Source organism: Loxodonta africana, chromosome 25, assembly GCF_030014295.1.
Source record: "Loxodonta africana isolate mLoxAfr1 chromosome 25, mLoxAfr1.hap2, whole genome shotgun sequence".
Lineage (NCBI taxonomy): Eukaryota > Metazoa > Chordata > Mammalia > Proboscidea > Elephantidae > Loxodonta > Loxodonta africana.
The window spans coordinates 26,164,510-26,177,669 of record NC_087366.1 but is presented as its reverse complement, the minus strand read 5'-3'; the positions used below and the strand labels follow the sequence as shown (position 1 = coordinate 26,177,669).

The following is a 13,160-nucleotide window of genomic DNA, read 5'->3' as shown; positions in this document are numbered from 1 at the left end:
TAGCTTCATTGGCAGCAGCTGCAGGCTGAGCAAATAAAAATCAACAACTAGTCATCGAGGAGAGACCTTATGCAAGGCACAAGTGGGGATCCCAATGACTTCAGATGAAAATAGTCCATAATTTTGTTAGTGCAGAAGAGAAAGGGTGGGGAGTTAAGATGTCAAGTTTTCTCTGAATTTGGTACATATTCATCAGTATGACTATGTAAAGCAATGAAGACGTAAAAAGTCTGTTTCTTCCCTAGTTAAAAACCGAGATGGGCCCTTAAAAGCTGCACTGTTCTGAGGAGTCTGTTAGTCAGGGTGTGGCACGGGAACCTTCATTACATCCCTTTTCCACAGCACATACGTACAACTTCATCATCATGACTGCCATGAGCTCTGGTGTGCCAGGATCTAAAAACGTATTCAAGGACCCTGTCCCTGTTCTCTTTCACAGTGAACTCTCCAGGGCCACTCCCTATCCTGGCAAGGGGGAAAGACTCTACACAGCTGATGGTTACTTTGATGAAGACCTCAAAGGCCACAAACCGACTCATGGCAACCCCATGTACGACTATTGTGATCCATAGGGTTTTCACTGGCTCACTTTCAGAAGTAGATAGGCAGATCTTTCTTCTTAGTCTGTCTTAGTCTGGATGCTTCACTGAGACCTGTTCAGCAGCACAGAAACGTGGTAGCCTCCGTTGGGAAACAGGTGGTGGCTGTGCTTGAGGTACAATGTCAGGTAATCAAAGCCTGGTCTCTTACATGGAGGGTGAAATTTCTACCACTGCCCCCTTTCAAGGAAACTAGGAGCTGCATTACAGTCAGGTCACCCTAAAGATCATTGACCAATAGATTTGGAGAACATAGGAGAAACACTGCAGGTCACATTTTGCATTAGGACCCAAAAGATGACAGTGAATACTCCCAATGCAAGTGACTCAATGCTGATCAAGCACAAAGGTTAACGAAACTCCTACGCATTGTACTCTGATTATAAAGCTCCTCCAACTGGCAACTTATTTGACCTGCAATGCTCAAAATTGTAATCACAAGTCCCAAAATTCTACTCAAAGCTCCAAGAAGGACAATGGGCATTGATGGTCATATCCCTTGTAACACTCCAGCTGTGACTTGATCTTGGCATCCAAGTAAGATGCATAATAGCGCTGAAGAATTATAGCAAAGGGAACAGGCAAGGGAACGTACAGACACGATTATAGAATAGTATGCCAAGATCCCCTTCAAGCCCCTCATTTCTTGTCAGCAAGCTTTGTCTGACATCAAAGAGGGGAGAAAGAGGGAAGATTGACAGTCAAAAGGATCTTCTCTTGGGCCATGCACAAAAATGCTGTGGCTCTTATTTCTCCCTCTTAAAACATTATTACAAACCAATCTTTCTCTGGACCTAATCAAGCACAAAATCTGGAGAAGAGGCCTGGTTTGTGAAGAAAATCTCTGAGCAAGGCACTGGCATTCTCATTAGGACAGGCTTCGTTAAACCACTAGCTCCAACATCAGCAGCATATTGTCTTCAGCTAATTACATTTTGCTGGCAAAGCCATTGTACAAGTCTTCAAATCCTTCCTATCATTAATTAAAAAAAAAAAAAAGCTGCCCTGCCCAACTTCCTCCCTCCTTTGCATCCTACCCGCCACCCATCCCCTCACACTTGTCAGCCTTGTCCTTCTGGTTTTCCAAGGTTTCTCTCTTGCTTTTGGCCTTTGAGAGGGAGGTGATGAGGTGGAGTAGAGAACCTGTCACCTGTAAGCTTGATTTTTTCACTAGCTGACATGGTCCACTTTGTTCCCAGTCAGGTGCCCGTCCATACACCAGGATCTGGGGCACAAACTCAGTGCTCATCAGTCAGAGATGGGCCAGAGCAGAGGAAGGCTGGAAGCTGAGTTCCAACCTTGTCCCCCACCTTACAAAAGGCCCAACTCTGCTATTGTTTGTCAGATTCTGATTTAATGATCAGTCATGCAGAGTGAATCCATAGGTCAGCCTGATTCAGCCAGAGACACTCACATTGCACACAGACAGTCATGGTTCTTGCTTCCAAGGCAAACATCATCTGCCCAGCCAATTGCATAACTCTGTACCTGGGGCAGACATGTTTTCCTGACCCCAAGAGGGCCATTCCGAGCCACTGCAACATCATTACAAATTAACTCAGACATAGTGTTTCGGGAGTTTCATTTTTCTACTTTTTAATGGTAGTTGCTTAGTTTTTCTATTTCTAACATTCATTTCTGTTAGGAGCGAGAGAAAGGGTAGAGAGAGAGAAGGACGGGGGGAGAAAGGGACAGAGGGAAAGAGGGAAGAAAAGTGGGAGAAGGCACAGGTAACAGAACTTGTGTGTGCCTTTGCTCTTTCCCTTCCCTGACACATCCTCCCTTACCCTCCTTCTACCTGAGCCCTTCCCACCTTTTTGAGTCCCCCTCCTTCCTAAAACCAGGGCTTTGAACAAGTTCACTCCAGTTCCAACCTCTGCTTAGAATTTCCATTTCCACCCTAGATATACTGAATCAGAGTCTAGAGTTTAACAATATCCCCAGGTGATTCATATGTATAAGAATCACCATAAGAATGAGCCATTCAAAGCCCTGCCCAAACCTACTCTGATTACTCCAGTCCTCAGACATGCCCTTCTCTCCAAGCTCCTAAAGCATACATGGATGTTTCTTAATTAACCCTAAATCCCTAATTTTGCTGTTGCCCGGATTATCGTTCTAATTAGACTTATAGGCAGGGACCATCTCTTAGATACCTTCCTCATCCCAGGCCCTAGAACCCTGCTCAGCACATAGCTGACCCTCAGTAAACACTGCACTGCTTGATAATTACCAGGAGGCACATTCAGCTGCCTTGGCAAGGTTGATAAAGCACAGAAAGCATTACTGTTACGTTGTTTGTCAGTCAAAACTGAAGGCCTCCATGTGGAAGCCTGCTTTCGTTCTCCTCAGCTGGCTCCTTGGCCTGTTCTGGGGACAGGGGGGCTCCGTTGGCTGCACACAGTTCTCCCAGGAAGAAGTCAACTACAGTAGAGTGATATTTTCCTTACTAGGAGGATATTCATAGGTGGAGGTCCATGCTCCAGACTCATCATCCAGAGCTATGTTTCCAAAAGCGTGATAGGCTTACTCTTGCCCAGCCTCATTCTAGCCTGTACTTTTTGATGCCATTAGCAAGCACTTATGAGGTGGTTGAGGGCTCACATAAACTGATGAATCCTTTTTTTTTTTTTAATAAAATTCACTGACCTGTACTTGGATCTAACTGTTCCTGCTCTACTCCATAGAGCTTTGCATGAATAGAGGCTCATCACCAGAGGTCAAAGAAATTTGTCATCATATTTTAAAACATCTATTTAGCACTCGATTATAGGAAGAGCTGTACTACACCTTTACAAAGCCAATGGTGTAAAATAAAAGTCCCTTCTCTTAGAAACTAAAGCTTTAATTTTTGTTTTTCTTACTACAGTGAAACCTGTGAGAGCTGGAACTCCACAGGACTGTCTTGTTTTCCTGGGTCTCACAGGTGTTCCACCTTTGACAGGGTGCAGTCTTACCACTTCTCTATCGCTCATTTTAATTGAAAATATTTGTGTTTTCCTTCTCTGACAGGTTTCTGCTTTACACAGGCCCTGGATTTTGCAGGTTTTACTGCATATGTGTATGTTAGTGCACTAAAAAAAAAAAAAAAAAAACACACACATACGTATATATTTATATTTTTATTTCTTCTGAGTGACTTGCCCGGCAAAAGAGGATGCAGAAGTGCTTATTACTTCCATTTTGTCATTTGGGAAACAAAATTCTACTTAGCAGGAAGAAGAAACACTGTCAGGACCAATAGTTTTCCACATTTTTCTGTGCACCACGCCATGACAGATGAGGGCTACAAACTGGGTGGACCTCAGGGCACACTGAGGACTATGCGCACCCCGTATATACCAGCTGTAACTCCATGCTTTTCCCTCTCTCTAAGAAGGAATACCCGACTGCAACTGAGTGAGAATGACCTTATTATAAGGATAACCTTGACTCCAGTCTAATTTATATGGGAAAAAAGGGAGCCAGTCAGAAATTTCAGCAGTTTATCATCAGCATCAAATGAACTTGCCACACCTTACAATGGATGGGGACATATCAGGTTTTATGACACTGTGGCTGCAAACTTCAGAGGTGTGAAAGCAGCCACGGAGAACAGGAAATACAAGAATCTGTTTGCTTTGCTCAAAAGGGTAATCCAGGGACTGTCCACTCTTCCAGGCCCTGGGAAGGGGCCCTCTTCACTGTAAAACAGCCATGTGGTACACCCTGGCCCTTATGCCATGCCCCATAATACTCAAACATGGAGAGTCCTAACCCTGCAAATCTTTCAGTCTTTTTGCTCAGTGTCAATAAAAAAGAGAGTCTGAGATGGCCTTGTGACCTAGCCACCACTGATATGTGACAGTCTTCCCCTAAGGTTCTTATCCCATAAATATATGAAGGGAGGAAGAAAACTAAGGAGTTAGTGGAGAGAAGGGAGCCCGAACAACCAGAGAGAGGACCTGAACAGAACTTTCTGCTGAAGGTCTTGCAAAAAAAAAAAAAAAAACAGAGGAAAGTGCATGACTGATCACCTGGTTCCCAGCTTCAAGAGTGCCACTTATCAATCATTAGGCCATTAACTTCCTTGAACCTCAGCTTTGTCTTTTGTTAAACTTGCTAAGCCTTCCTCATAGGGTTGTTGGTTCATTGGCAAAGTCCCTTTGACCTCCTAGCAAAGACCAGGCCCTCCACTAGGATATGGAGATGCATTATCCCTCCCAGCAAGGAGTTCATGCTCAAGGGAGACAGCCTCATACACAGATAAGGATGGTGGCAGAAAGATGTACCAGGAAGGAAGAGGGAAGGAAAAACATTTCAGGCCAAAAGATCAGTGTTAGTGAAATCACAGAAGTATTAAATAGCAAGGGAGAGGGAAGGAAAGGAAGAGGGAAGGAAAAACATTTCAGGCCAAAAGATCAGTGTTAGTGAAATCACAGAAGTATTAAATAGCAAGGGAGGTTCGGGAATTATGACTGAGCTAAGTCAAAGAATGGTGAGCATTTTGGTGGTTCTGGCATCAACTGAGTTAGAGAATACAAGAGCTGGAGAGAGTGGTTGGGAGTATAGATGATGAATTCTCTTTGTACACATGTTGCCTGAAGCACACTTGAGACATCTAGACAGGTAGATCTGCAAGCCAGAAGCTTGGGGGACAGAAGCCAAGGCTGGAGATAATGATAGTTGTAATGTTATATTCATTCCACAAACATCAACTGGGGGTGTTCCTTGTATAAAGCATTGTACTGGTGGCTGTAAGAAATATAAAATGAATTAGACTCAGACTAGGCCCTGCCATTTAAAAGTCTGGAATCCAGTAGGAAAAAAGACTTATCAAAACACTAACACACAGGCTAGAAATGGATATCAGGTATGAGAAAGGCTCAAGGAGGTCTTCCCTAGTGGCCCAGCCATAAGAAACTAATGAAGCATCAGTCAAATGGTCAGGGAAGGTGGCCAGGGGGTGCACTGAACTAGGACCTGAAGGGCTGGTAGGACTTACACATGTACAGATGGGGCGGGGGAAGGCACCAGGAGACAATCCCATGGCCATGGCGTGCACAGGGACACTGAGTAGGATGGTGCAGAAAGAGAAGTCCTGGGTTATATGGGGGGATAAGAAGATCTAGATCCTTCTGTTCCCAAATAATGAAAATGTACAGATGATATTCAGATGACTACCCCTCTCCTTTCTATTCTTTCTCTGCAACCCTAGTTACCTGGAATGATATTAGAAGGATAAGGCAGTATTTAACATAGATGCTAGTAAAAATTTCTGGATGCAAAAAATAGCCCTTTGAATGTGCTAACAGTATCACACAGGAATAGTTACATGCCCCACTTCCCACTTTAACTTCTTTCATTAGATGAAATCCAGTGAAAATGAACATCAGAATCAAGCTTGATCAAAGAGGCAAAGAAACACGCAAAGGGCAGTAGCTGGGAAAGAATGAAGAAGCACTGAATCTCCAGTGCCTCAAAGAGGAAAACCTCGGTTTCCTGATGGGACTATGGGATCACCTTGTCCTTCATCTGGAGGCCACCCTGAGATTCAGGGAAGCCCACCTCTCAGGGAAGTCTGGGAGGTACGCTGTAGATCTCAGCTAGGTTATTTGGCAAGACAGAGTTCCCATCTTACCAGAAATTTTCCTTCTAAAGCAGATATAACCAGGGCTTTGAACCAGTTTGAACTAGTTCAGTCATGGACAGTGAAGTAAAGCCAGAACAGTCCCAAATTTTTACAATTTGAGTGATCCGGAATGACAACCGGAACAGGTTGAAGCCCTGGAATGGAAGACTTGGAAGAGGTGTAGTGAGCCCTTTCAGGAGCCTGATAAGTGAGATTGGATTATTGGCAGGACTGTGGAAAGCAACATACATTCAAAGTGGCATTGTTGGCCACCATCTTTGAGCAGGGCACTGCTGTTTTCAACTCTGCTCAAAATCCAACAAGTAAGACGTTTGGTTGCTATGTAATGTGTAAGCTGCTCTTGTTTTCTATGGGAGATTAGGTTTCTAGCAGGGCTTTGACCTGTAATTTTTCCTGTTCTGGTTATCATTCTGGTTCACCCAAATTTAAAAATTTGAGCCTGTTCCACTTTCACTTCCTCAGCCGTGACTGAACAGGACAGAACCAGTTCAAAGACCTGGATATAACTGCTGTTCTGAGAACTGAGCACACTGAGCAACTGAAGCAATCACTTCCATGAGGAAGAAATATGAAAACACTGGTTTGCCTCTGCCTGCTGGAATCATTCTGCTCTAGCTTCTGCTAAGTCATTTTTGGCAGAAGGATCAATGTCCTCTTAAATGCTCTGAGAAGAGCATTGCACGAAGTCCTCCAGAACATTGCATGGTATTCCGTGGCAGACTGTCCCTTACCAAACTCCCAGAATTGGAGGTTACAGCCCTTCTCTCAACCTGCTCCCTCACAGTGTCCAGGGACAATTCCATCCTGAGGACAACCCTGGGAGGCTCCTACAAAGGTTAGGAACATGTCTAGAGAGACTCCACAGAGACTGTGAGGATCAGAGCTGACTGAGCAGAGGGGCCTTGGACCAGCATTTCAGCACATCCAAGGGCACCAGCAGAGAGGCCCCACTGAGCCATAAGAAGTTCACACCACCAAAATCCTTCCAAAGGACAAGACATAAGTTCACAGTGGGGGGCAGCAGCTCCCTACCAGAGCATAACTGCCTTCCATACAACCCAAGCCACAGGCACAAGAGCCCACCATTTCTCCCAGCAGCTGGGATCTTGTGTCCAGACATGGAAAAAGAAGAGCAGAGTGGAAGAAAAGGAGGTGAGATGGAAGAAAGCTTTTTCATATATTATTCTTAAGTCAATGTCTACCAAGGATTGCTATTGTCCTATATGTTTTTCACTTTCATATCTATAGAATGTGAGAGCTGGAGGCAGATGACAAGGTTACCTGGCCTGTGATTCCCAAGGCAGAGAGTAAATACATCCCATTGATACTCTGCCAGTATGTTGTTGTTGTTAGGTGCCGTCGAGTCGGTTTTGACTCATAGCGACCCTACGCACCACAGAACGAAACACTGCCGAGTCCTGAGCCATCCTTACAATCGTTGTTATGCTTGAGCCCATTGTTGCAGCCACTGTGTCAATCCACCTCTTTGAGGGTCTTCCTCTTTTCTGCTGACCCTGTACTTTGCCAAGCATGATATCCTTCTCCAGAGACTGATCCCTCCTGACAACATGTCCAAAGTATGTAAGATGCAATCTCGCCATCCTTGCTTCTATGGAGCATTCTGGTTGTACTTCTTCCAAGACAGATTTGTTCATTCTTCTGGCAGTTCGAGGTATATTCAATATTTTTCTCCAACACCACAATTCAAAGGCATCAATTCTTCTTCGGTTTTTCTTATTCATTGTCCAGCTTTCACATGCATATGATGCAATTGAAAATACCATGGCTTGAGTCAGGCGCACCTTAGTCTTCAAGGTGAGATCTTTGCTTTTCCACACTTTAAAGAGGTCCTTTGCAGCAGATTTACCCAATCCAAAGCATCTTTTGATTTCTTGACTGCTGCTTCCATGGCTGTTGACTGTGGATCCAAGTAAAATGAAATCCTTGACAACTTCAATCTTTTCTCCATTAATCATGATGTTGCTTACTGGTCCAGTTGTGAGGATTTTTGTTTTCCTTATGTTGAGGTGGAATCCAAACTGAAGTCTGTGGTCTTTGATTTTCATTAGTAAGTGCTTCAAGTCCTCTTCACATTCAGCAAGCAAGGTTGTGTCATCTGCATAATGCAATTTGTTAATGAGTCTTCCTCCAATGCTGATGCCCCATTCTTCTTCATATAGTCCAGCTTCTCGGATTATTTGCTCAGCATACAGATTGAATAGGTATGGTGAAAGAATACAACACTAACGCTCACCTTTTCTGACTTTAAACCAATCAGTATCCCCTTGTTCTGTCCGAACAACTGCCTCTTGACCTATGTAAAGGTTCCTTATGAGCACAATTAAGTGTTCTGGAATTCCCATTCTTCGCAATGTTATCCATGGTTTGTTATGATCCACACAGACAAATGCCTTTGCATAGTCAATAAAACACAGGTAAACATCCTTCTGGTATTCTCTGCTTTCAGCCAGGATACATCTGACATCAGCAATGATATCCCTGGTTCCACGTCCTCTTCCGAAACCGGCCTGAATTTCTGGCAGTTCCCTGTCGATATACTGCTACAGCCGTTTTTAAATGATCTTCAGCAAAATTTTGCTTGGGTGTGATATTAATGATATTGTTCTATAATTTCCACATTCAGTTGGATCACCTTTCTTGGGAACAGGCATAAATCTGGATCTCTTCCAGTCAGTTGGCCAGGAAGCTGTCTTCCATATTTCTTGGCATAGACGAGTGAGCACCTCCAGTGCTGCACCAATTGGTTGAAACATCTCAATTGATATTCCATCAATTCCTGGAGTCTTGTTTTTCGCCAATGCCTTCAGAGCAGCTTGGACTTCTTCCTTCAGTACCATCGGTTCCTGATCATATGCTACCTCTTGAAATGGTTGAACACTGGCTAATTATTTTTGGTATAATGACTCTGTGTATTCCTTCCATCTTCTTTTGATGCTTCCTGCATCATTTAATATTTCCCCAAAGAATCCTTCACTATTGCAACACGAGGCTTGAATTTCTTCTTCAGTTCTTTCAGCTTGAGAAACACCAAGCATGTTCATCCCTTCTGGTTTTCCATCTCCAGCTCTTTGCACATGTCATTATAATACTTTACTTTGTCTTCTCGAGCCGCCCTTTGGAATCTTCTGTTCAGCTCTTTTACTTCATCAATTCTTCCTTTTGCTTTAGCTGTTCGACGTTCGAGAGCAAGTTTCAGAGTCTCCTCCGACATCCATCTTGGTCTTTTCTTTATTTCCGGTCTTTTCTTTATTTCCTGTCTTTTCAATGACCTCTTGCTTTCTTCACGTATGATGTCCTTGATGTCATTCTACAACTCATCCGGTCTTTGGTCACCAGCGTTTGATGCAACAAGTCTATTCTTGAGATGGTCTCTAAATTCAGGTGGGATATACTCAAGGTCATATTTTGGCTCTTGTGGGCTTGCTCTCATTTTCTTCAGTTTCAGCTTGAATTCCAATGACTAGGAAAGGTGTTGACCATTTTTATTTTACTAAACATTCCTATCCCAGTTTGAATCCACCAGGCACTCCTCGGAAACTCTATGGGGCAGTTCTACTCTGTCCTATACGGTCGCTAGGAGTCAGAATCGACTCGACAGTACTGGGGTTATATTGGAATGATTAATTATAACTTCAAACCCATGATCTTACTGACATTTTCATTTATGACAAGGCTAAAATTAGTTTAAACTGGAAAAACCAGTCAATTTAAATAAAAAATATTCAGAAAATACTAATACAAATTATATAAACATATGGCAGGAAAAAAAAAGCCTAACGTTTTATGCTTATCTCATTCAAGCCTCTCATTTACAGATGAGAAAACTGAGGCTCAAGGAGGCTCAAAAGGGCTGGTCAGAACGTTCTTATATTTTTATGGGAAAAGGACTACAATCAGAGCCTCTTAACTCCTAAATCAGTAATCTTATCCCAACATTAGGCTGCTTGTCTCCTCGGCCCAACTACAGTCCCCACTGAGGACAGGCAGAGGAAATGCATCCTATATGAGTGCTGCTGGGTTCTAGGCCCATGGGAGCCAGAAGCAGGGCTCTGGCTGGGGCATGTTGGTGCTTCCCCATCCCAAGCCCAGGTGGAGTCAGAGGAGGTGGCCATCCCCTAGAGAGGCTGGAGGCCTTGTCCTGATCAGCAAAGCAATGAGGAGAGTAGGGCTAAGGTCTGACACAGCCAGCTGAAAGCCCAGTGATGGTAACTTGGATGTACACACGCCATGACATTCAAGAAGTAAAAGAGGATAAAAGAGGGATGATTTAACATCGCTGTTGGGATGCAGAGCCCTTCTGAGTTTGTTCTGTGTGACAGCTTAACTCACTTCATAACAGTGTATCTAAGTCCCATAAATGCCAAATTCTGACATGTCCCCCTTACAAAATCCCAAATACTTATGTGTCTTAGTCCCAAAGCTTACCAACTTCTTCCTCAGATAAGATACAAGAAGTGAAGAAATGGAGTTGAATAAATGTCTGGTATCTGCACAGATCTCCCATCTGGCCCTGCCTTGTTTTTGATATCAAGGTAACAGAACTCATGTATCACCTTAAGCAGTTGCATAAATCTTGAACTTTGGGATTGGAAGCCAGAGCCCAGGAGGTCCCCGATACTACCCTGTGAAGCACCTATTGTTGTCAGCCACAGCACAACATATCAATAAACTGAGCATCTCATTCATCCCAAGTTAGAAGGCTACTTGACTCATCTCTACTGCTATTCACAGACGTCAGTGCCAGTGATAGTGGTATCAGGAGGGTGACTCATAAATAGCAAGACAGCAGCAAGGAGCATTTGACCTTCCAGATTTATCATGGGGACCCTGATGCAACCTCAAGAAGGGCCAGTGACAACAACCTCTCACGCAGGCAAGATTTTTAGTGAACTTTAGCAGATACTTGAAAGTGTCACTGTTGATTTTCTGCAACATGGTTTTAAATGCTTTGTCCATCCTGAGCCTCATCAGCAAGGCAGAGATGCACCACTAACTCTTAAATCCCTTACATACCAGTCCCCACACAAACCAACTTTGTCATGACATCATGTCTGGAAGCGTAAGTCAATCTCCAAGCGAGCTCATACACTTACATTAGGAATTTTGCTATGAGGGGCTATTTTAACATACTCCGGCATTTCATAAAAGTATGCTGTGTACCTCAAAGCTGAAACCAAACGAGCCATCAAACTCACAGGGAAGAAAAAATAGCTTATTTGCTAATATGTATCCTGTTTACACTTCTCTTGTCAAGTCTAAGCATATTTTTGTTTTCATCAGCTTCTGTCTTCATTAAACCCATCAATACCTCTCAGGAGAGGCTAATGTACTTGCGTTTCACCTGGATTTGCGAATACCACATGCCTTGAATTTCTAGCAAGAACAATCTTCGTCAACGCCTGCTTTACATGACGTTTATAATCAGTCTATGGGGGTCTGACTAAAACCAGAAAACTATTATCTTTCACAATGCAAGTAGACTCCTAACGCTTCTGCCAAGTTGTTAGATTTTAGTCTCTGTTTACACTTTGTAGACAAAATGAGAATGAACTAGATCCGGATCAACAAATTACGGGCTCTAGGGCAAATCTATTCTACCACATGTTTTTGTAAATATTGTTTTATTGGAATACAGCCACACCCAGTCATTTATGTGTTGTGTATGGCTCCTTTGGCATTACGATAGCAAAGGCTGAGTAGCTGCAACAGAGATTGCATGGCCAATGAAGCAGAAAATATTTACCATTTGATCTTTCACAGACCTCTGAACTAGACAATCTCTTACTGTTCTGACTAGTTAAGTTCCCTCTAGTGGCTACATCTAATATGGAGTCCCTGATTATGCAGGCAGTTAACATACTTGGCTGCTAACCAAAAGGTTGAAGCTTTGAGTCTACTCAGACGTGCCTCGGAAGAAAGGCCTCACCATCTACTTCTGAAAAACCAGCCACTGAAAATCCTAAAGAGCACAGATCTACTCTGGTACTCATTGAGTCAACATGATTTGGAGTCGACTTGAGCCTGGTCTAGCTCTAGCCTATGTGTGAGTTTATGGGAAGATTTAAAGGCATCCCTCCATTAGCAATTCCCTCTAGAGAGGAAGGCAAATGATTGGAAGAAAAATAGCCCAGGGAGATATTTTGCCCAAAATCCTAGGAACCACTGATGAATCAGGGACTAATATCGCCAATCAAAGAGCCTAGAGACATGATTTGACCTTCACTACCCAGAACAAACCCAGGTGTATGAGAATCCCAAAACTCTAGAGATAGGCAGGAACAGAGAGGGAGACAGCGTGGTCTAGAGGAAAGTAACGCCATCAGGAATCAGAATCTCTGAGTTTTTCCACCATTGCTGGCAGGAATGGCACCCGTCATTTAGTGCCTTCTTCCCCCAGCTGTGAACAGAAGTGATAACAATCTTTGTATATGTGGATACCTGGGTAGAAAAGGAATTCCCATAATGACATCATTTGGTTTGATTTAAAAAAAAAAAAGACAATAAAGAAGTGAAGTGCTTCCAGAGAATTCAAAGCTGGGATTATCATCCTAAACCATAGGACATCTGCCAGAAAACCCTACAAACAATGAGAAGGAAGTGGCCCAAGAATGCTCCGGGGTTGTAAAGGGCCCCTTCTGTTGCCCTGGTGTCCCTAATGGCCTCAGCCTTTTCCCTGAGCACGTCTTTTTATGACTCCTGTGAGAGGTTACTATGATCCCAGCTGCTTTTCTGGCTCCCTAAGGAAGTGGGCCCCTTGAGTGGCACATTGCACAGAGAATTGTTGCAGGCAGCTTGCATGGCACCCCAAGAGCTTACCTACTTAATATTGTTTGGGCATTTCCCATATGCTAAGCACTTTTGTTGTTGCTGTTGTTAGGTGCCGTCAAGTCAGTTCCAACTCAAAGGGA

At 43.5% G+C, this 13,160-nt stretch overlaps 1 protein-coding gene across 2 annotated transcripts in view; it reads right to left on the bottom strand.

The window, feature by feature from the left end:
* Window positions 1–13,160, bottom strand: part of ASTN1 (astrotactin 1) — a 388,929-nt gene that overhangs the window by 231,500 nt on the left and 144,269 nt on the right. The window lies entirely within an intron of this gene.